The sequence below is a fragment of the Bos indicus genome, chromosome 8 (genome assembly GCF_029378745.1).
Source record: "Bos indicus isolate NIAB-ARS_2022 breed Sahiwal x Tharparkar chromosome 8, NIAB-ARS_B.indTharparkar_mat_pri_1.0, whole genome shotgun sequence".
NCBI lineage: Eukaryota > Metazoa > Chordata > Mammalia > Artiodactyla > Bovidae > Bos > Bos indicus.
In genome coordinates this window covers 17,418,216-17,443,000 of record NC_091767.1, presented here as the reverse complement: position 1 = coordinate 17,443,000, position 24,785 = coordinate 17,418,216, and the positions used below count along the sequence as shown (strand labels likewise).

Genomic DNA, 24,785 nt, shown 5'->3' with positions numbered 1-24,785 from the left:
CAAAACACCGTCCCAATCCACCAAAACTCTTTTCTGTGATTGTACATGGATGTGTAGTGTAACTTAAAAGGTAATTATTTAGTGTTTCCTTGGATCTTTATTCGTAAGTTTAAAAAGGCAAGTATCAACCCAAAATAAGATTTTGAAATTCTTTTTATTTTATAAAGTGTACTTTTCTGTTCTTTGCAGTTTTTTTTTTTTTTAACCAATACCAATACTTTCTAAATGATCCTATTTAATTTGATGACACTGATTTACAGTTCGTCATTGTTTTCAGGTAATGGTTCCAAGTGTCTCTTGTTTTCCTGTTTGTCATCTGCCAGGGTCCCTTTTGGCCAAAATGTACTTTGGGCCACAGAAAGGAGTTCATTAGCCAGTAAAAACTGTTCTCTATAAATATGTTCAAACCCCTCCCAATCCATTTTATGTTTCTGGTTTCCTTAACTCAGAGATGAAAATGTTTCTGAAGGTTAAAATTGTGAAAACTGAAGCTGTGTTAGGACACCAACCAGTTTCCTATGCTGACATGCCCCAGGAATTCTCTGCCACCTCAGGTTCAATTCAAAATCTGAAGTGAAGGAATGCCACACGCAAGCAAGTCTTCTTCTCTCTGCTCTTCCCAAACAGAAAGTGGGCCCTTTCTCTGCAACATGTGGCACCTCAGTCCACAAAACCATGGGGCTTAGTTTCAGGGCATTCATAAAAAACTAAAGGTTATTCCTAACAAAGACTGCATGAAATCGTTTCATAATTCACAGCACTATCGGTTCATCTCTGCCTCAGGGCCTCTGCTATTTGCTTCCACGATATGGAATGGCCAGCACCCTGGGGTCACCCACTGACCAAATCCCATCTTGAGCTTCTAGACCTAATTTAAGACTTAGCTTCTCCCCTCCAATTCTCTTGGTCTTCATCAACCAGCTGTTCCCCTCTGGCCTTCACCCCTAAAGATGCTCAAGTATATCTCTTGCAGTAGGTACTATCCCGTGACATAGCAGTAAGTGCAGAAAAGAGCAAGAAGTATAGTGAGAAACGTTGAGGGAGAAGGTATCAGAGCCCTGATAATAGAGGCAGCACAGTGCAGCTGAGTCCCTGTGGTTTAGGGAAAAATAGACCTGTGTGGACTAAATCCCCGCTCTGACACTTACTAGCTACGCAACCTTAGGCAGATTACTTTCCCTCACGGAGCCTCAGTTTCTCATTCCAAAATTTCATGTAGTTTTCACCAGGCAAAAAATGGTTTAGGTGACAGCAACTTTCCTGAGCACTGGAGCTACAAAGATGAGTAAGATAAAGCCTCAATCTTGTAAGAGCTCACATTCTGTAGGTAAGTCATTTGCAAAAGCTTTAGGGTCTTGGAGGAAAATAGTTCAGGAGCATTTGAGAACAGTCAACTGGAGGAAAAATTGGAGTCTGAATTAATTCCAGAATTGCAGGCATGTGTTAAAGGCTGGAAAAGAGTGCTGGTAGGAAGAATGGAAATGGAGGAAGATTTGAGAGCTATTCCAAGTGGAATAAAATGATAGGTCTCAGGTCATTTTGGACTTGAGAGGCAATAGATCAATCTTGATTCAAACTTCTAGTCTGGGGGACAAGTATAGGCACTGATAGAAAGGGGATAACTGGGAGGAAAGAGCTGTTTTGGGTAGTGGGAGAGATCAACCTCCACACAGATTCTTCAAGTATGTGCCTCACGGGCAACGAACGCCAATCTCAAAGCCCAACAGCTTCTTCTTCACAGCACCATCGAGCCCTCTTCCTCTTTATACCCTCTTGCTTTTATCTGTGGAAGGTTCAGCGGTGACTTGAACAATCAAGTAGCTCTGCCAGACCCGAGCAAACCGTCTCCACCCATGTCTCTCACAAGAGACACACTCCCCCATGCATTTTTATTGACCCTACTTGATATTTTAAAGTTAAAATGACTTTAGCCTAGAATAGCCCATGTTCCTCTTGACCGTTTCTCCAAGACTATAAGCACCCAACTGTTCTCTGAAGCTACCCAGGCAAAGCAAGGCAGCTTGGTCTGTTACAGTTGAAGGGTGGTGCTTCCACATTCTGAGCCCAGTAACTGCCACCCAGAGCCCAGCAGAACCTACCTTCTGCGGAACCCCCAACCCCCACCCCAGACACTGAGCATACTCAGTATAAATTAGGATGACATTTCTTTAAATAGTCCCTAATTTATATATAGCAAACAAATTTAAAGCATGCATTTCCTTTGAACCAACAATTCTAGACATTCAGACTAAGGAAATCATCAGAAGTGCGCATGAGCACACGGCTACAGAGATAACTATTGAGAAATCCCTTTAGTTGGCAAAATAGAGAGTAAAAATGCAGGGACAGCTTGAATGCAAAACAGTAAGGGAGTATTTCAATAAATTGCCACATATCTGCATAACAGAATATTATAAAGACATTTAAAGTGTTTTAAAGGCATTTTAGTGGCATAGGAAAATATTTGAAATACATTTTAATTGAAAAAAGAAAACAACTATATATAATTTTGTTCTCAATTTTGTAACACACACACACATAGGTATCCATATATCACATACATACACGCACACACACAAAGAAAAAACTTTGGAATAGGTAGCTATTATACCCAGGTGGATTACAGATGACTTTTATTTTCTTCTTTGTACTTTTCTGTATTTTCCAATTACCTTTAAAATCTTTCTGTAATCAGGTCAAAAATTATCAAAATAAAGGGAAATGGGCCATAAATACTCGGAGGGGAAAAATACTGTGATGATGATAAACATGCATGGAACATTGTTTGCTTCTGTCCCATAGGAGATATCCATCTCTTGCCTGAGATACCTGAGAGCTCAGATTTCAGAGCTTTCTTTAAGTCTCAGAGCTTTCTCTCAATAAATCTATTCTTCCATGTCTAAGCAACGAAAGACCACAAAAACAGATATTTGGATACAATCATTTCTCTTTCCTTTATGCTCATTAAACTAACTTCTGCCAAAAGTTAATGATTGGATCCCTCAAGTTTCTTATTCTTTGGTTTAATTAGGGCTTACATAGCAATAGACTGGAAAAAATTCTCTTCTCATTGACCTACTTTGCTTTTGAGGTCTGGCATAGCTTCAACAATTATTTGAAAGGAAATATACATAACATATCCCACCAAATGTAGAAAACTGTAGCCAATCCCATCATTTATACATGTCTCATTAATACCACTTGCAATAAATCCCCTAAAGTCTCTAACAAAAGCTGTTATTGTCTGTAGGAGGTGAGAATAGGGAAATGTGATAGGAGAGAGTTCCCTTTCCAGCAAGGATGTTGGGGTAGGGATTTATATTGCTAGCAAGAGTATATGTTGGCCAAGTCTTGTTGTTTCTTATGTAACAAATCTGCATACCGCCACGTGCTTCTCTCCCCTGCTACACAGCTTACACACGGTCAGGGAATGACTCTCTGAAATACCTTCTGGCAGACTCATCTCTCTTTCACACCTTACATTTGTATAGCAAGTCATGATTCACCAAAGACTTTCATGTAAAGGACCTTATGGGATTGTTAAAAGCAGTCTAGAAAGCAGAGTTCAGAGAAGGCAATGGCACCCCACTCCAGTACTCCTGCCTGGAAACTCCCATGGACAGAGGAGCCTGGTAGGCTGCAGTCCATGGGGTCGCGAAGAGTCGGACACGACTGAGCGACTTCACTTTCACTTTTCACTTTCATGCATTGGAGAAGGAAATGGCAACCCACTCCAGTGTTCTTGCCTGGAGAATCCCAGGGACGGGGGAGCCTGGTGGGCTGCCGTCTATGGGGTTGCACAGAGTCGGACACGACTGAAGTGACTTAGCAGCAGCAGCAGAAAGCAGAGTTACAGATAGAGAAAAAATTCAGAGAGATTAAATTACATGTCCAGATACTCTTGCTAGCAAGGGGTGGCCCTGGGATGAACAAGTTTTCTAAGGTATGATTCAGAGTTATATCAATAACTTTAATAATTCCATAATTCTAGTTTAATATTGAGTTTTAAAACATTTTTGCCATCCATAGGCATGTAACCAGTTTTACACGATCTCTCAATAATGATGCATGTAGCTGCTGTACGTCATCATTTCAAGCTCATTTTAATGAACATTATCCTTGGATGATGATGGAACAGAGGGCACCATCCAGGACAAAGTCAGCCAGGACACATTCAACCCACTAAAGGCCTCTGGGTAGGATGTCCTTCATTAACCAGAACTGTCGGTAACTAGAGGGCTTGACACTCCTGTCTCCTGACACCATGTCTCCTCTCCCAATCCTTGGCTCTTTTTCCCAAGTCTGACTCTGGCATACCCCATAGTAGATATGACCTCCAAAGAATTACCTGTCTTGTAAGACTGCTATTTGTTGATGTGTATTAATCTCCCCCTTCTCCACTCACTCACATACACACAAAGACATACCCTAGACTACAATTGCCCTGAGATACTATGTCATATTCATCTTACTGTATCACCCCAATTGCCAGCAGGTGCCTGTTTTTTTGCTGCATTAAATTGATCAGTATATTTTTAAATTAATTACTTGAGTGTCTATAGAAAGTACAGCTATGCAATTATAATTATATATTTTATGATCCACTTTTCCCCCACCTGTGACTACTCTCATTTTTCTTGCACCACCAATCCTTTCATTCATTTTAATAGCTTTCACCAAATGACATTCTATTTTATTTTATGGGACAGTCATCATGAGGTCTTAAGTTGTTTCAACCCAAGACTCCAAGATTTGAATTAGTCTGGGAAAAGTTTGGGAAATCACTATTAATTTATTCTGTGGTTCTCATTTAACTTTTCTAGGCAGAACATTCTCTCATTTTTAAAATATGCACTCACTTCTAAATGAGGATAAGAATTTCATTTTCTTAGATCAACTAGCCCAATATTTTTTGCTGCTAGACTCAATTTAAAGTAGAAAAATTGGATGAAGACCCAATTGCATTATTTATCATAGTCACATGAGCTAGGTTATAAAATATGGTTTACCATGTTCTTCAAACCATGTTTTCAAGATTTTTTAAAATAGCTTGACAATATTTAATTTTGTTAGTAAAATAAATTGTCTAGATTATTTGTTTCTTGACATGTAGACAGATCTGATAGCTAAGGTGTCTTAGAAAGTGACTATTACACATATATACACATGACTATGTATAAAATAGATAATCAGTAAGGACCTACTGTATAGCACAGAGAACTATACTCAGTATCTTGCAATAACCTAGAAGGGAAAAGAATCTGAAATAGAATACATATACATATGTGTATAACTGAATCACTTTGCTGTATACCTGAAACTAACACAACATTATAAAATAAAATAAATTTTAAGTAAATATTACATTTAAAGTTGTGATACAGGACTAGGGAAACATAATCTCTTTGATATAGGGCCCCACATTTTAGACCTCGCCCTATAGGACTAGTTGAGAAAAACTTCAAGAAAGCTAGCTAATATGTATATATTCCCCCAGCCCCACCAACACTCCCCCTTCTTCAGATAGAGTGAAATTCCTTTGTAAAACATAGGAAGGCATTAAATGCAAACTTTTAAATGTTTTGCCTATAATTTTCATTAATTACTGTCTCCAAGACAAAGGGCTGCTAAGAAAATTAAAACATAAAAGCGTGCTTTTTTTTGCCTTGTATTTATTGAGCAAGAAAAAGAAATGGAACAGTAAGAGATACACTAAGGAAAAGTTCCCTGTTTATAATAAAGATATTATTTCCAATGTGATTCTTTGTTCCTTGTGGGCCAGCCCTTACCCTGAACACAGGATAAGCACAGTCTCCATCTGGTCCCATCACTTCATGACAAATAGATGGGGAAACCGTGGAAACAGTGTCAGACTTTTTTTGGGGCTCCAAAATCACTGCAGATGGTGACTGCAGCCATGAAATTAAAAGACGCTTACTCCTTGGAAGGAAAGTCATGACCAACCTAGATAGCACATTGAAATGCAGAGACATTACTTTGCCAACAAAGGTCCGGCTAGTCAAGGCTATGGTTTTTCCTGTGGTCATGTATGGATGTGAGAGTTGGACTGTGAAGAAAGCTGAGCGCCAAAGAATTGATGCTTTTGAACTGTGGTGTTGGAGAAGACTCTTGAGAGTCCCTTGGACTGCAAGGAGATCCAACCAGTCCATTCTGAAGGAGATCAGCCCTGGGATTTCTTTGGAAGGAATGATGCTAAAGCTGAAACTCCAGTACTTTGGCCACCTCATGCAAAGAGTTGACTCACTGGAAAAGACTCTGATGCTGGGAGGGATTGGGGGCAGGATGAGAAGGGGACAACAGAGGATGAGATGGCTGGATGGCATCACTGACTCGATGGATGTGAGCCTGAGTGAACTCTGGGAGTTGGTGATGGACAGGGAGGCCTAGCGTGCTGCAGTTCATGGGGTCGCAAAGAGTTGGACACAACTGAGTGACTGAACTGAACTGAACACTCCCTTAAACATTCTGGGCTTTTCACCAATAGTCCTCCATATTAGATCTGCTTTGCCACAGCCCTTCTTTTAAAACAGCTAAATTCACTTGAGATTTGGTAAGGAAATCATGCCCTACTGAGACAATTAAGTTTACAATTTCTAAAAATAAAATGAAGAAAGAATAAATGTGTTGGTAATAGAAAAGGGAGTGATTTGGAGTATACATTTTCAAAGATTCTTGTATGAAAGTCATAAAGTCTGATTATATTCTGATTTTCACTTACAGTCCAAATCAGAAGTTTCATATAAATGAAATAAATACTGAGTTATACAATTAAAGGCATTATATAATTAACAGCTCTTAAGAAATTATAAATATATGCTGCTGCTGCTAAGTCATTTCAGTCGTGTCTGACTCTGTGCGACCCCATAGACAGCAGCCTACCAGGCTCCCACATCCCTGGGATTCTCTAGGCAAGAACACTGGAGTGGGTTGCCATTTCCTTCACCAATGCATGAAAGTGAAAAGTAAAACGGAAGTCGCTCAGTCGTGTCCAACTCCTAGCGACCCCACGGACTGCAGCCTACCAGGCTCCTCCGTCCATGGGACTTTCCAGGCAAGAGTACTGGAGTGGGGTGCCATTGCCTTCTCCTAAATATAAGCTAACCTTTCCCAAAACTATGCGTGTCTTCCCCAAAATCCCAGATATCAAGCCCTTCTTATGAGCAGTGCACTTTTACCTCTTTACAATTGCAGCACCCAACTCTTAAACATCCCTGTCCAGTTTTCCTCCTAGCCAGGTGACATAAAATCCCACAACTGATATCACATATTTGTCCCTGAGGAAAATAACCACATCACATGTTACCTCAAATTTGTATACCACCTTGGGATCTGCCTTTTTATCAGAATGTCCAAGATTCTCTTTTGTTTGCCCAATGACAACTTCTCCCTAGGTTCAAGATACTTTCTGACTCTGCAGAGGAACCTGCCTCCTTCCTCAGCATCCACTTGCCAGTTTCTGCTTTCATTTGTCAGTAATACTGTCTTTTGCTCAGAATTCCTTGAAAGCTCCTTGGGAAGACAATATACACAGAGCCCAGACAAGCTCCTTTGTTTCCCTGCAGATGATGAAGTAGCACATGTGGCCTGAGAACCCAAAAACTCTGGATACAGATCACAGTCATATTAGTATAGGCAAATGGAATAGCTTTTCTGAAACTCGGTGTTTCCATCTGTATAATGGGACTCCCGATAAGTACATCACAGTGCTTCTTCAGGGATTCAATGAGATTGTACCTGTAAAGACATCAGTACACTGCCTGGCACCACCTAAATGTGCCCTCTTAACTCTTCTTTTGCCCTCATTAAATTTTTAATTAAATATCACTATTTCTTCTGACTATAGACTCCAGGAGTTAAGTCACTTGTGCTTCTTATAACTCTGGAAATTTCTTGGGATAAACTCTTTTGAGTCTTCTGTAACTTCATCTCATTCATCCCTATCATTATAAATCTATTCTAATTTCTGGTTAAAATATAATCTTATTCACCCACTGCTAGACAAACTACAAGAAACAGCAAAGAAACACAATCATGGTTTCTGAGTTTTAAATACACTATTTTTTTCTTTTGCAAAACTTTGGTCAAGTGCAAACATTTCAAACTTGAATTCAGCACTTTTCCCAAGCAAGGCAATCAGTATATACCAATACCAATTTGGCATGCCCTTGTACAATGTGATATTCAACATAAAACTGGGTTATAAGAAGCAAGGAATCAGAAACTGCTAAAGGAGAGGAGGGTAAAAAAAATCTAATGGAGTTCAGGACCAAAATTGAGCTGTCCAAATCTATTGTTTATATGTGGGCTTAATTTTACCAGAACTGCTTGCTCAGCTTAACATAAATCCAGGCGCAGGGGGGTGGGATGGAAGGAGGAGCCACTTCCACAAGAAGAAATATGAACTGGAATCTATAGATACAGCAAGAAAAAAAAGTTCAGCTCTCACCTGAACTTTCAACTCTCACCTGTCTACATTTGCAAAATCATTTCACATATGTTCTTTCTGATTCGTGGTTTCTACTTTGTGACAAGTTTTCAGACAGAGACCAAAAAAATAAAAGCTCTCTTTTCCCAGAAGACAGCAAACAATTTGCTCTTCATATTGAGCCAAGAGATGACAACTAACTCACAGATGTTTCCAAAGATGAGATACTGCTGGGTTTGCAAGTCTGCTCCTTGAACACGGGCCCTCTTAGGTTGGGTGGGATCGACATATTCAGAGTTCTCACCAAAGAAATCAAGGAGAATGCAGATTATTTCTGGCATATGCTGTTTATCAGTCTACTTTAGATCTTTGAGATCTGAGTTCAAGGAATACAAAGCTGACTCAGTGAGGCAGGGCATTCAAAAAAGATGCTGAATATTACCTTCACCCCATCCCGCTCTGGGAGACTTGGGTTAGATCCCTGGGCTGGGAAGATCCCCTGGAGAAGGGAATGGCTACCCACTCCAGTATTCTGGCCTAGAGAATTCCATGGACTACACAGTCCATGGGGGGGTCTCAGAGAGTCAGACATGACTTAGCAACTTTCACTTCCCATTTCACCCTTAACCTACTTCATTTTAGCGTTCAAACAGGACATGAAGGGAAAAGGAGAAGAAAAGTTGTGTTGTTCAGTGGCTAAGTCATGTCCAACTCTGTGACCCCATGGATTGTAGCATGCCAGGCCTCCCTGTCCATCACCAACTCCCGGAGCTGACTCAAACCCATGTCCATCAAGTTGGTGATGCCATCCAACCATCCCATCCTCTGTCACTCCCTTCTCCTGCCTTCAACCTTTCCCAGCATCAAGATCTTTTCCAATGGGTCAGGTCTTTGCTTCAGGTGGCCAAAGTATTGGAGCTTCAGCTTCAGCATCAGTCCTTCCAACGAAAATTCAGGGTTAATTTCCTTCAGGATTGACTGGTTTGATCTCCCTGCTGTCCAAAGGACTCTCAATAGTCTTCTCCAGAACCATTCAGCACCACAGTTCAAAAGCATCAATTCTTCAGCACTCAGTCTTCTTTATGGTCCAACTCTCACATCCATACATGACGACTAGAAAGATCACAGCTTTGAATATATGCACCTTTGTCAGCAAAGTGGTGTCTTTGTTTTTTAATACACTGTCTAGGTATGTCGTGATCACTCACCTAGAGCCAGACATCCTGGAATGTGAAGTCAAGTGGGCCTTAGGAAGCATCACTATGAACAAAGCTAGTGGAGGGGATGGAATTCCAGTTGAGCTATTTCAAATCCTAAAAGATGATGTTGTGAAAGTGCTGCACTCAATATGCCAGCAAATCTGGAAAACTCAGCAATGGCCACAGGACTGGAAAAGGTCAGTTTTCATTCCAATCCCAAAGAAAGGCAATGCCAAAGAATGCTCAAACTACCACACAATTGCACTCATCTCACACGCTAGTAAAGTAATGCTCAAAATTCTCCAAGCTAGGCTTCAGCAATACGTGAATGGTGAACTTCCAGATGTTCAGGCTGGTTTTAGAAAAGGCAGAGGAACCAGAGATCAAATTGCCAACATCCGCTGGATCATCGAAAAAGCAAGAGAGTTCCTGAAAAATATCTATTTCTGCTTCATTGACTATGCCAAAGCCTTTGACTGTGTGGATCACAAGAAACTGTGGAAAATTCTGAAAGAGATGGGAATACCAGACCACCTGACCTGCCTCTTGAGAAATCTGTATGCAGGTCAGGAAGCAACAGTTAGAACTGGACATGGAACAACAGACTGGTTCCAAATAGGAAAAGGAGTACGTCAAGGCTGTATATTGTCACCCTGCTTATTTAACTTATATGCAGAGTACATCATGAGAAATGCTGGGCTGGATGAAGCACAAGCTGGAATCAAGATTGCCGGGAGAAATATCAATAACCTCAGATATGCAGATGACACCACCCTTATGGCAGAAAATGAAGAACTAAATAGCCTCTTGATGAAAGTGACAGAGAGTGAAAAAGTTGGTTTAAAGCTCAACATTCAGAAAACTAAGATCATGACATCCAGTCCCATCACTTCATGGCAAATAGATGGGGAAACCGTGGAAACAGTGTCAGACTTTCTTTTTGGGGCTCCAAAATCACTGCAGATGGTGACTGCAGCCATGAAATTCAAAGATGCTTACTCCTTAGAAGGAAAATACCTAGACAGCATATTCAAAAGCAGAGACATTACTTTGCCAACAAAGGTCTGTCTAGTCAAGGCTATGGTTTTTCCAGTGGTCATGTATGGATGTGAGAGTTGGACTATAAAGAAAGCTGAGTGCCAAAGAATTGATGCTTTTGAACTGTGGTGTTGGAGAAGACTTGAGAGTCCCTTGGACTGCAAGGAGGTTCAACCAGTCCATCCTAAAGGAAATCAGTCCTGAGTGTTCATCGGAAAGACGATGTTGAAGCTGAAACTCCAATACTTTGACCACCTGATGTGAAGAGCTGACTCATTTGAAAAGACCCTGATGCTGGGAAAGTTTGAGGGCAGGAGGAGAAGGGGACGACAGAGGATGATATGGTTGGATGACATCACTGACTCAATGGACATGAGTTTGGGTGGACTCCAGGAGCTGGTGATGGACAGGGAGGCCTGGCGTGCTGTGGTCCATGGGGTCACAAAGAGTCAGATAGGACTGAGCGACTGAACTGAACTGAACTAAGTTTGTCATAGCTTTCCTTCCAAGAAGCAAGAATCTTCTAATTTCATGGTGATTTTCGAGCCCAAGAAGAGAAAATCTGTCACTGCTTCCACATTTTCCCCATCTATTTGCCATCAAGTGATGGGACCAAATGCCACGATCTTAGTCTTTTTAAATGTTGAGTTTTAAGCCATTCTACGGTGAGCTTCCTTGGGCTTGATGACATAGTCTCAGACTATAAAAGGCTGCCTCAGATACAGACAAATTTTCCTGGTCAACACCAGTAGAATTCCCAGTTGAAAGGATAAGCAGATTATTGCTTCCCAGAGTAACTATTTCCTTAGAATGCTTTAAGGAAATGTTCTCTGGGCCTGTGACCTCTGCTTGCTTATGATTTCCGCTATCAGTTTGGGTTCTGCTCTGTTGAGTTATAGAGAACAAGTGTGTTTCTTCCACCATAGCTCTTTAAAGTCTTAAAGTCTCCTCTTAGATTTATTTTGTTCTTTATTAAACAGGCCATCTTCATTCCTTGTATCCAATCCATTCAAAAAACAACACGAACTTGTATAACTATAAAAATGTGGCATTGATATCTTGAGTAGCACCAAGGAAATCTATCTGTAGGGGACAGACAGCCCTAATCTTTTCTTCTCTATAAATACTGTTTTCCAGTGAAGCTGAAACGTAGAGTCATTTGTAGATGTCTAACAAGTAAACAAATGCTAGAAATATTTCCAGAAGAATCAACTTTCATGGCATTCAGCTTTATCCCCACTGGCAGATCTCCCAAAAGAAAACTTCCTGTCCTTATTTGACATCTACCTCTCCAGAATACGAAGCTACTCTTTCAGTTAGATAAGTCAGTAGGTTGGTAATCATGAATTGAATTTCTAAGTGGGATCTACAAAGGAATTCAGTGCAGTGAGAAGGCCTATATCTATCAGAGATGAACTTAACCACAGAGCTATACACTCAGTACAACTGTTGCAAATTAATGAGTTCCTATCAAAAATGATAAATTTTATTGAGCAGCATCATAGATTCTGAAGCCAGATGTGCAGTGTATTCATGAGATAACAGAAGATGAATGCTTTCTGCATATATCACCCTGAATTTGGTTCTTTGTGAAATACCAAACAATTTTTCCCTTTACTTTTGAGTTTATCAAAGCCAAAATACCTAATCCATTCTCAAGGTGAAGAAACAGATTTTGAGTTATTATTCACTGAATACTTTTTTCTTTTTTTACAAATGCCCAGGCTTTTATTTCCCTATTCCCACAGTCAAGATAGTCTGTAGCCTTACCTAAACTATAAAGGATAAAATAGAGATTTCAGATAACAACACATAGCTACTGAAAAAAAGTAGAGAGAGGGCTTGCTTCTTGAAAACAATTTGGTGTGTTCATTTTCCACAAAGTTCTCATCAGATGTCATCAAATTCAACACACTGTACAGATGGGAAAGACTGACTATTGAAACAATTAACTATTGTGAGTCATTTCCTCAATCTGCTTTTGTTTTAGCCAATATGTCATATGGTGACAGACACTGTTAAATTTCACAAGCTCTACTGTCTTCGTGGAAATGGCATAATGCAATTGACACAACTCAGCTTGATAAATCTGCCAAACTGATAGCGGGGCCTCTTCACTCCTACTTCTCAATGCCAAAATCTAAAGATACGATACAGAACCTATTCAAAATGAAGAGAATAATGTTCATTTTACTCTCTATGAATAGTCCCACTTGATCACCTACTGGCTGTTAGTAGTCTGATTCCTTTGAGTTGACATTAAGATGAGTAGGGTAAAATTTTCATTAATTCAGTCCCCACTATCTCAGAAAAATGCTATCACGGAGCCTGAGTTTTCCTGAAGTCTGCCATTTGCTTCATCTTGGTCTGAAAGTGTACTATTTATTTTTAAGTTACTACTTTAGAGGACCCTAGGTTACCACTTCCCACTTTAGATTACTGTTATTTTTTTTAATTTTATTTTTAAACTTCACAATATTGTATTGGTTCTGCCATATATCGAAATGAATCCACCACAGGCATACATGTGTTCCCCATCCTGAACCCTCCTCCCTCCTCTCTCCCCATACCATCCCTCTGGGTCGTCCCAGTGCACCAGCCCCAAGCATCCAGTATCGTGCATCGAATCTGGACTGGCGACTCGTTTCATATATGATATTATACATATTTCAATGCCATTCTCCCAATCATCCCACCCTCTCCCTCTCCCACAGAGTCCAAAAGACTGTTCTATACATCAGTGTCTCTTTTGCTGTCTCGTATACAGGGTTATTGTTACCATCTTTCTAAATTCCATATATATGTGTTAGTATACTGTATTGGTGTTTTTCTTTCTGGCTTTTAGATTATCAAAAGCCACTTGCCCTAATCGAACTGAAATATTTTCTTCTCTTGAATATGTGACTTTACTATTCCATTACATCCTGTCATTTGCATGGCTAAAAACAGGGGGTGAAGGAGCATGGTGTTGTCCCAGTCCATCTTATTTCAACCAATGAAAGATTCCTAGGCAGACTCTCTTGCACAAGCTTCTAACTCACTAACCATTCCTTTATCACTCCTTCATCTATGGCAAAGTAGCTCACCATCTTCTACAAGTCAGCTCTGACTGGTTCTAGAGGAAGTACAGTGAGTCCTCAGAAACTCAGTAAGCCAGAAGCCAGGCCACAGACCACTTATTAAGGCTAAAGACATGTTAGCAGGTCTGAGCCAGCTGCAGAGCCAGCTCCAAGAAAATGAGCCATTACTCAAAAGGAATGACCAGTCAACTAACATTTGATAAGGGAGACAAAAATAGGCAATGGGGAAAGGATAGTCTCATCAATAAATGATGTTGGGAAAGCTGAATAGCCACAAAAAGTAAACACGCTTGCTCCTTGGAAGAAAAGCTATGACAAACCTATACAGCATATTAAAAACAGAGACATCACTTACCAACAAAGGTCCGTATAGTTAAAGCTATGACTTCTCCAGTAAGTAGTCATGTACAGATGGTGAGAGTTGGACCATAAAGAAGATCTGAGCACCAAAGAATTGATGCTTTTGAACTGTGGTGTTGAAGACTCTTGAGAGACCCTTGGACTGCAAGGAGATCAGACCAGTCAATCCTAAAGGAAATCAACCCTGAATATTCATTGAAAGGACTAATGCTGAAGCTGAGGCTCCAATACTTTGGCCACCTGATGTGAAGAACTGACTCATTTGAAAAGACCCTGATGCTGGGAAACACTGAGGGCAGGAGGAGAAGTGGGTGACAGAGGATGAGATGGTTGGATAGCAACACCGATTCAATGGACAGGAGTTTGAGCAAACTGTGGTAGATAGTGAAGGACAGGGAAGCCTGGTGTGCTGCAGTCCATGAGGATGCAAAGAGTCAGACACAACTTAGCAACTAAACAACATATAAAAAACTCATACTCAATAACAACAACAAAAAGAACAATTCAACTAAAACATAGGAAGAGCTGAATAAACATTTTTCCAAAGAAGACATCCAAATGGCCCACAAGTACACAAAAAGATGTTCAACATCACTAATCATCAGAGAAATGCAAATCTGAGATAAGACCTCACACCTATTAGAATGCTTATTATCAAAAAGGCAAGTGATATCAAGTGTTGACAAGGATGTAGAGAAAAGGGAACACTTGTGTACTTTTGGTGGGGATGTAAATTGGTGCTGCCACTATGGAAGACAGGAGGGATGCTTCTCAAAAAATTTAAAATATAACTACCCTATGATCCACTTCTGAGTATGTATCAAAAGGAAATGAAAATAGGGTATTAAAAAGACATCTGCACTTCCATGTTTATGGCAGTGCTATTCACAATAGTGAAGATGTGGAAACAACCTGAGTTCGTTTCTGTGTTGTAAGTTCATAGCAGTGGGTATGAAAATGCGATGTATATGTACAATGGAGTATTATTTGTCCATCAGAAAGGGAACTCCTACCATTTGTGACAACATGAATGGGCCTTGAGGGCATTATGCTAAGTGAGATATGTCAGACAGTGAAAGATAAGTACTGTATAATGTGACTTATATGTGGAATCTAAAAAAAAGTTTAACTTGTAGAAACAGAGTAGAACAGTGCATACCAGGGATGGCAGGGGGCAGGGGGCTGGAGGGGAGAAATAGGGAGATAAACGTTGTCCAACCGGTACAAACTTGAAGTTAAAGATGAATAAGTTCTGACGCTCTAACGCACAACATTGTCACTAGGGTTGATAATACTGTGTTACATACTTGAAAGTTGGTAAGAGAGTACATCTCAAATGTTCTCACCACAAAAAAAAAAAAAAAAAAAAAGACACGGAATTATATGACATAATGAAAATACCAGCTACTAGCCAAGGCTATGGCAGCAATCATATTGCAACATAAAAGGGTATCAAATCAATGTTTCACACCTTAAACTTACGCAGTGTTATGTGTAATGTCAATCCTATCTCAGGTAGGCTGGATAAAACAGACAAAAGGAGTGACCATTCCAGAAAGTACAAAGGCCACAAACGATACATTAGGTAGAACAGAGCAGATGCTATGCAGGAAGAAATCAACATTTGGGATTTGAAAGTGAGCAGAAAGACTGCCCAAACCTGGCAAGCTGGTCTCACTTCAAATCCAGCCTCAAACGCACCCTGGACTTGCGGCAGTCATACTACATCTCTCTGGTACATTTACCCTCCGTTGTCACAGATGACTTTTTATACCTCACCTCTTTTACAACCTCTCCAGCACCTCCTTGCCTGTCTGTTCTGATGACCTTGCTTCTTCCTTGTTTAAAAATATTGAAGTGAGCAGAAGAAAACCTCCATGGATTTCTACCACTGTACCTACATACCTGTCAACATCTGCATGGATGTAAGCTCAGTTTATTTTCTGTGAACATATCTCCATTCGCCTATCTAAAGCCAATCCCTCCACCTTTCGTCTTCTCAAAGGTATGGATCCTACAATTCACCTACCCTCTTCTATTCTTCAAACTCTCCTTTCTACTGGGTCTTTTCCCTTCCCATACAAATATGATCTTAATTCTCCCATCTTAAGGTATACACATATATACATACCTAATATGCATATATCTGTCTATCTGTATATATGGAGCAGGGAGGGAGGGAAAGAGAGAGACACACCAAGGAATCCTCAGAGATCACCTAGGCCAGTGGTTCTCAAATCTGAGTCAACATTAGAATCCCCTTGGGGAGCTTTCACAAGAATCCCAGTGTCATGTCTCTGGCTTCTCCAGAGACTCTGACTTACTTGTCTGGGGTATGACCTGGGCATCAGTATTTTGTGCATTTCCTGGGATTCTAATGTGCATCCAAAGTTGATAAGCACTGATTTAACCTGGATTTATCATTAAATGAAGTCATGAAAGTCAAGAGAGGTGAAGCAGCCCAGGCAAGTCCAGAGAATCATTACCGGTAGAGCCAAGACAAAACTCTAGCCAAGCTGGTTCCCTGTCCACTGCTCTTCTGACAATGCCAGCCAATACATGATACACACAAGTGCAATCTTTGGCAAAGAACTACAAATGCCACTGTAAGTAATGAACTCTCGCTAATTGTTCATCTCCACAGAGGAAGCTGGCCTTTTAGTCTTCAGTCACAACAGGAGAGCTTAAAACTAGGATGCTGAGAAGACGAGTGTAATGGGGAATGTGAAGAAATGCCTGCCATGGTACCCACGCCAGATGTTTCAGAAGTTTTGGGGATGGTGAGGAACCCAGGGGAGGGTGCCAAGGAGCAGTATGAAGTGTGGTGTGATAAATGGACCTGTCTTTTGCCCATTACAGGAACATAGCAAGTTTCAAGAAACAAATCAGAAACCAAGAATGATTAATTGTGCAGTCTACAATGAGTCCTGTTGTGTTTGTCTATGAATTCCTCTGCTCTGCAGATCAGGCACTCCAGGGGCAGAGAAACACCTGGCTATGAGGAGCCTTCTGAATTTCCTGCTAACCCAGGTCAGAAAAGGTGAGGAAGGGTGTTCTTTACAGGTGAACAGTACAGGGAATCAAAGCTGGTGAGAAAAATGATATGGTGGGATGAGAACGAACGCATCAACCAAGCTGTTGTCATAGCTCTGGCTTTCTTTTCTCCTTTTCTAGACCTGTGTAGCATCAGTGAGAAACAAAATACTGTACGGAAATCACAACTTCAATCTTATGTATCCCCTCCACTGATTCAGCTGACCTGGCAATCCCCTTATCACTCTCCATAAGGAAGTTTCAGCAAAGCATCAGCCATGGAAAGCAGAGCAGTTGAGCTCATAAGTTTCTGGGTCCAAACCCAGATTTTACTACCCATATAACACTGCACAAGTGACCTAAAGATTCTGCGTTTCTCCATCTTCTCCACCTATAAAATAAGGCTCATAATACCTTCCTTGGGATTCTTGTGATGAGTTATGAGACAAGGATGTAAAGTGCCTAAAAAAAAATCAATAAAAGGTAGCCATCGCTGTTCAACAATATGGCAAGGAAGATTTCTTGCTATTTCTCCTTGTAGTGTTACAAGCTTTTTAACAACACTATTTGCATACCAAGTGAACATGTCAGTTATCCCCAGTTGTTGCCCCTTCCTGAGAACTGATGAAATACACTAATATTTAGTTAGTTCATTTTATTGAATTGTAGAGGCAGCATGACTTGGTAGAAAGTTTTAGATTCAAGTATCAGCTCTGTTGCTTCCTAATTGTGAGTCTTGGAAAAGTTGCTTAATCTCTTTATGTCTCACTGGTTTTTTAAAAACGGGGGAAAGAAAACATTTCATTTTCAAGGTTGTTATGAGAATTAAATGAGATAATGCAAACATTTAGTACAAAATAGGTATTTCAGTTCAGTTCAGTTCAGTCGCTCAGTCATGTCCGACTCCCCACAACCCCATGAATCACAGCACGCCAGGCCTCCCTGTCCATCACCAACTCCTGGAGTTCACCCAGACTCACGTCCATCGACTCAGTGATGCCATCCAGCCATCTCATCCTCTGCCATCCCCTTCTCCTCCTGCCCCCAATCCCTCCCAGCATCAGAGTCTTTTCCAATGAGTCAACTCTTCGCATGAGGTGGCCTAAGTACTGGAGTTTCAACTTTAGCATCAGTCCTTCCAAAGAAATCCCAGGGCTGATCTCCTTCAGAATGGACTGGTTGGATCTCCTTGCAGCCCAAGGGACTCTCAAGAGTCTTCTCCAACACCACAGTTCAAAAACATCAATTCTTTGGTGCTCAGCCTTCTTCACAGTCCAACTCTCACATCCATACATGACCACAGGAAAAACCATAGCCTTGACTAGACGAACCTTTGTTGGCAAAGTAATGTCTCTGCTTTTCAATATGCTATCTAGGTTTAGTAATGGATAATTGACAAGATAGCACATACAGCCTTTATGGTAATAAAACTGCTCTCCATGTGTCATGGTCTCTGATTGTTTTCACTAATTCACCACAGCATTTCTCCAAGTTAGTTTGAATTTGTATTTTTCATATGGTTTAATTCCACGTAAAGCCAGATAACAAGCAACTATCTCAGAATGGTTCTTGCAGAGATTATTATCTAAAACAGATTGATGGAGACATAGCTCTTTTAAAAGATATTCAGGGGGAAAAAAAATTTAACCTCTTTTAGTCAACCTCAAACCCTTAGAGAGTAGAAGAAGCTTTTACATTTATCTTCTCTATGGGCAAACAATTGGGTTTAGATTAATTGAAACAAGGAGAAAAAACAAAGAACACAGATTTATGTAAAACAGAGTATGTCTATGATGAATGTTTCCAAATATGCAGTAAGAAAATTGGTACATTAAATATCTCTAGCCTGTCTGGTTTCTAAAAAGCCAAGGCAGTTAAATGAGGCTGATTTATTTCCTAAAGTGGTCATTTGGATTATGTTACCAATAATGGAACATCAGTATCTCTAGAAGCAAAAGACTCAAAATACATAAAGACATTTTTATGGTCTGCCAAGCCTATTTCCAAAGTACTCTAAATCTGATAGTGCCTTAGGCTGGGTTCCCTGGAAGTAGACACTGAGACAAAGATTCATGGGAAACAGTTTATTAAGGAAGTGCTCCCAGAAAAAGAGCTGGTAAGGGAGAGAGGAGCAGGACAGAGCAGAGAAAGACAAGCAAGGAGGGCTTTTCCCCTGGAGAGTAGCCTAGGCCTGATGCTGCAGAGCACTCTGGAGGGTCAGTGAGACCTCAGAGTGGTCCCACCTTAAAGGAAACTGGAGCCTTCCTCTGGCTACACCCATCAGCCACTGGCCAGGGCCATCCTGGGAGATGAGACATAACCTCCCAGACACATCCTGCTCTCTAGGGCAATCCACCAAGAAGAGTCATAGGTTCTGGCCCAAAGATGCTGGGGAAAAGATACCCAGAAACAAGAAAAGGTAACCTTCCCTGGAAGAGGGAAGGGATGAGAGAAAAAGTCAAAAATAGTTAGCTTTTCTCTCAATTTTTCTAAAGCAATTTTTCTCTGTCATCAATGTTATGAACACCAAACAGGAAGGTTGAGATATATACATTGCCTCTTATAAGTAGTGTCGTATCAATCTGACCTAGATAGGTAAACTAAGCGGGAAACAAGCGTTAGTGTGTTCTGATCAAAAAAATAATTGTATTGTACACTTGGTTAATTCAACACGTGCACACAGGTTGCTTAATATGAATGAAAGAATTGCCACTATTTAGTTATGCTTGTGAGACAGCAAAAATTTACAAGTATAATAGCAATTCCTTATATTAATATCCTATACACACACTTTTAAGACCACCCATATGGTTTTTGTAAATCTTTTTGCCAATGTTATTTTGCTTTGATTCCATTTATTAAAATGTAATTTCATGCCTGTTGAAACTAAAAGTAATAAAATCGAGTGTGGATTCTCTATGTTGTTTTAATTTCATTTTTCCAGTTACTCATTTTTATGTTGCTTGATGATATTGTCAACCCAACGACAGCCTGGAAAATGTTAACAAACTTGGTCGAGCACCACAGCTAGTTTGAGCACCACTGCTTGACCCCAGGCTACAGAACTGAGAGGAAAAGGGGAGGAAGAGACACACCCACGTTTAGAATAACGATACCATGATCAAAACAGCTCTGTCTGAAACATGGTAACACACTGAGACAGGATATGAAGTCAGCTTCATAAATTATGAACCCTAAATCCAGATTGCATTTGTTCTGCAATGATTTGAACAAGTTTTTCCTGAAGATTGAAACTAAAAGCAAAGATACCAAAGTAGGGGTGCCATCTTGTGGCAAGAGCCACCAACACCAGGCCCAGCTGTGCCATCGTCCTCCTCACCCGCAAAGCACGCCTTCGCTCCCCTCGGAGCCTGAGAGTCTTTTTCAGAACCCCAACACTTCTCCTTTGAAACACAGGACTCCAGAATAAGAACAAAGCCCCTGCCTGCCCCCATTTTTCTTCCCAGCAGAGCTGTGTGTGGTGAGCTAGGTTTTGAGTCAGCTTCTTTAGTCATAGGACATAAGGATGCCACCTGCTCAGGGTGGTTCAGACGGTAAAGCGTCTGCCTGCAATGCGGGAGACCCGGGTTCGATCCCTGGGTGGGGAAGATCCTCTGGAGAAGGAAATGGCACCCCACTCCAGTACTCTTGCCCGGAAAATCCCATGGGCGGAGGAGCCTGGTAGGCTACACAGTCCATAGGGTCGCAAAGAGTCGGACACGACTGAGTGACTTCACACACACATCACACACACAGGGCTGGAGAAAAACACTTTTGCCCTGGGCCCCGCACCCTGCTGCTTTTTCCCATTTTAATCTGTCACAGAAAGCTGAGGAAGTAGGCAGATACCTGGGGCCCAGCCCAGGATTGGCTTCACTGTTGCAACAGATAGGAGGCATGTGATCAGGGCTTTTAAGTCAAGTGCTGCCACCAACAGAACTGTTTCCAGGAAATGATGGCTGAGAGGGATTTAGGAGGTCATCTGTCACCTGCTTTCAAGCAACACCGCACAAATTGGCTAGACCTAAAAATGGCAATCCCATTTCAATGCCTTTTTTTCAACCATCCCCTGAGACTTAATTTAACATATAAAAACCATCTACATGCAGAAATATGTCCTTATAGTGAACATGCCGTCTCAACCTCTGCTGTTTGTATGCATAGGCAGTGGACACGAAAAGGAAAATATATAGAGGTGATCGCCTCTTCTTATACTTTTTCCTGGATTTCTAATTTTTCTAGTTTTATAGTTTTTTTAGTTTTTAGTCATAATTTAAGACCATTTACAGAATATCCTTATAAGATGTTGAGTTGTGAAGGACAGGAATACAACTCAAATACCCTGGGAATAGAGAGGAAAAAGAAAAGGAAATGAGTTGACTTATACTTGACTTCTATGTGGGCTTCAGGCATGGCTGAATCCAGGGGCTTATATAATCCCACTGGGTATCTGTCTTACTAGCTCTCAGCTACACTCCCTTTTATATGCGCCTTTAGTTTGAAGATAGGCTATCTCCATATGGCACGGCTAATGACAATCTGCACTGGAAGATTCACATCTCCATCACCAGCACCTTGAGCTCAAAAAGCACAAAAGAGTCTTCTATGGTTACTCGAGCAGAGCAGTCTCAGGAAAAACTACCCTCACCTCACTTGTGATATGTCAGCCCCCAGCACCACAATAGAACCATGCAGAGTGGAGGACAGATGGTTCAGGAAGAAAATGATCTATAATTTGACATAGGATACTGAGCAATTTCTATTACATGCCTGGATTAGTCTAAGAATCATCTCATGTTACTGCATTCTTGGCCCCAGTCTCTACATCCAGGGACCAAGTTTGTTGATGGTAATACACAGATCTCCAATCTAAGCAGCAACATGACAAACACATGTTAAGACCTTGCCTAAATTCTCTCAAGAAAAGCAGGAATGAGATAAGCCAAAATATCCCATCTATTGGTAGTACAGGGTACAATCCAAAAAAAAGCCGAGCCTTTGACTGTTTTTATTTCCTGTGGAGATAATTAATACCTTAAAGTAATTAATTACCCACTCTTTCCTTCATAACCTTTGCATTCTCTCTGTGTGTATGTGTGTGTGCTCAGTTGTGTCCAGTTCTTTGTGACCCCATGAACTGTAGCCCACCAGGCTCCTCTGTCCAGGGAATTTTCCAGGCAAGAATACTGAAGTGGCTTACCATTTCCTTTTCCAGAGGATCTTCCCAACCCAGGGATCAAACCCATGTCTCTTGCATTTCTTGAATTGGCAGGTGAATTCTTTACTACTGCACCACTTAGGAAGCCCCTTCTGACCATTTTTATCACATCCTCCATAATTTAGCTCATATATAGCAGAGATTGGGAAAAAAAGCAAATTTTCATATTTTATGGGGAAAAGAATCTGTATAAAACAATAACAAGACAAAAAGATCCCAGAATAAATTTTCCTCTAGCCCTAGATCTGCTCTCATCTTACTGAATACCTTTAAACAAGTAATTTAGCCTTTCTGGTTTAAAAAAAAATGAAAAGGAAAAGACAAGAAACATCTATGGGCAAAATTCTTTCTGTACCAGGATGTCAAAAGGTTTTTGCTGTTGCTGTTGTTATTCTTATTGTATTGTAAAATGTCTCAAAGCTGAGTACCCAAAAATGTCTCACATTTTGAAGAAGGTATTCAGCCATCGGGATCAACTATCCTTCTAGGACTTTCTGTGATGCCCTGGGACAGACCCAACCACCACCACCACCTCATTACAGGGCTGCAGGAGGAGGTAAGCGTACCCAGTGGGTAGCATGGGCTGGTGGTGAAGCATCAAGAAATGTTTCCCAAGATCCCATCCCACCCTCACTCTCTGCTCCCTCCGAGGGTGCAGAGGAGCATATTCTTAATTTCACACGCAGGAGCCCAGGGGCTGGGGGAGGAGCACAGCAGGAGCCCTAGGTCCACCCTGGCCAAGTATGTACAGTCCATTAACAGAAAGAGTTGCTACTAAACTCACAGCCCTTTGCTGTCTTGCAGTGGTGACTAGGGAAATTATTAGGACAATAATGATTCCCCATAAACCACCTGCAGACACACTTGTACATGTGTGCTTGTCTGCAACTATTTTTAAAAGTCTGAAAAGGAGCATGACAAGTGAATCCCAAAAGGACACAGATGGCCCCCCACAGGGGCTCCCTGGTGACAGCTGCTGCTGCTGCTAAGTCCCGTCAGTCATGTCTGACTCTGTGTGACCCCATAGATGGCAGCCCACCAGGCTCCCCTATCCCTGGGATTCTCCAGGCAAGAACACTGGAGTGGGTTGCCATTTCCTCCTTCAATGCATGAAAGTGAAAAGTGAAAGTGAAGTTGCTCAGTCGTGTCCGACTCTCAGCGACCCCATGGACTGTAGCCTACCAGGCTCCTCCATCCATGGGATTCTCCAGGCAAGAGTACTGGAGTGGGGTGCCATTGCCTTCGAGTCCCTTAAACTCTTAAACCCCAATGATCACCATGACAACAGTATCAGACAGAACTGGGTGGGCCACCTGAGCCAGAGTCCCCTGGGACCAGGATCCCTTCCACTGGCATCTCAGCAGCTACCTGAAGGGAGTTCTGCCTCCCTACCCTTCCTCTCTGTCCCTGAGCAGTGAGTGAGCCAGCACCACAGAGACAGGCCAGGCCTCCCTCCCCTTCCCAAACAGCCAGGATCACAGCCCAGGCCTGGGCTGAGAGCAGAGGAAGATGAGCTGGATACTGAGATCACGAACAGGGCTGGAGGCTGCAGGACAAGAGACGGAAGAGTCGGCGTGATGGAGGTGAGCGTGGTACCCGGAGCAGCAGGCAGGACTGAAGCCCGGGTGAAGAAGCTGGACCCCACGTGGAGTCAGAGCCTGGGAAAGAAATCTCTGAAGTAATCTTCATTGTGGGACCTGCAGTCTGGCATCTTTCATGGCTGGTGACAATCCTCTTTATATAAAGAGACAGTAAAGAAAGGAGACTGGTCCCTGGCCCAGCATGCCAGGCATTAATACTAGCTAGCTGTGTGTTCTTGGGCAAGTTGCCCAACCTCTCTGAGCCACGGGTTCTTCATCTTAGAATGGAGACTATAATAGTACCGAACCCAGAGGACTGCTATGAGAATTTAATAAGTTCAACTACTTAGAACCATTACTGGCACCCAGGAAGACTACATTAGTACCAACTAGTATCTCTTACCCAGAGTGCTTCCTCTCATAACTAAAAGAAAATGATGATTTCCAGAATAGATTCTATTAACGATGACAAACTTCTCAAATAAATAGAATACAGGTAGGTCTCTGCAGCAGAAGAAACTCAAATCACTGAAGGACTGAATTACTATTTTGCTATATTCCCACTTTATTAAATGGGCTTCTCTGATGGCTCAGACAGTAAAGAATTTGCCTGCAATGAAGGATACCTGGGTTCAATCTCTGGGTCAGGAAGAACCCCTGGTGAAGGAAATGGCTACCCAGTCCAGTATTCTTACCTGGAGAATTCCATGGACAGAGGAGCCTGGCAGGCTATATAGTCCATGGGGTCCCAAAGAATCAGACACAACTGAACGCTAACACCAAGTATTGTATTGAATACATAGTTTGGTCTGACCTATTCCAGGATAAACT

General features: G+C 41.4%; 1 long non-coding RNA gene across 2 annotated transcripts; it reads left to right on the top strand.

Moving 5' to 3' along the window:
• The first annotated feature begins 234 nt into the window (after positions 1–234).
• LOC109562740 (uncharacterized) lies at positions 235–24,404 on the top strand. 2 transcript variants are annotated; one of them, XR_011568007.1, is made up of 4 exons: positions 235–2,364; positions 16,768–16,867; positions 16,983–17,163; positions 17,298–24,404. It is a non-coding gene; the product is annotated as an uncharacterized lncRNA (long non-coding RNA). The 2 variants fall into 2 exon arrangements; XR_011568008.1 differs by lacking the exon at positions 235–2,364 and adding an exon at positions 10,228–16,128.
• The last annotated feature ends 381 nt before the right edge of the window (positions 24,405–24,785 follow it).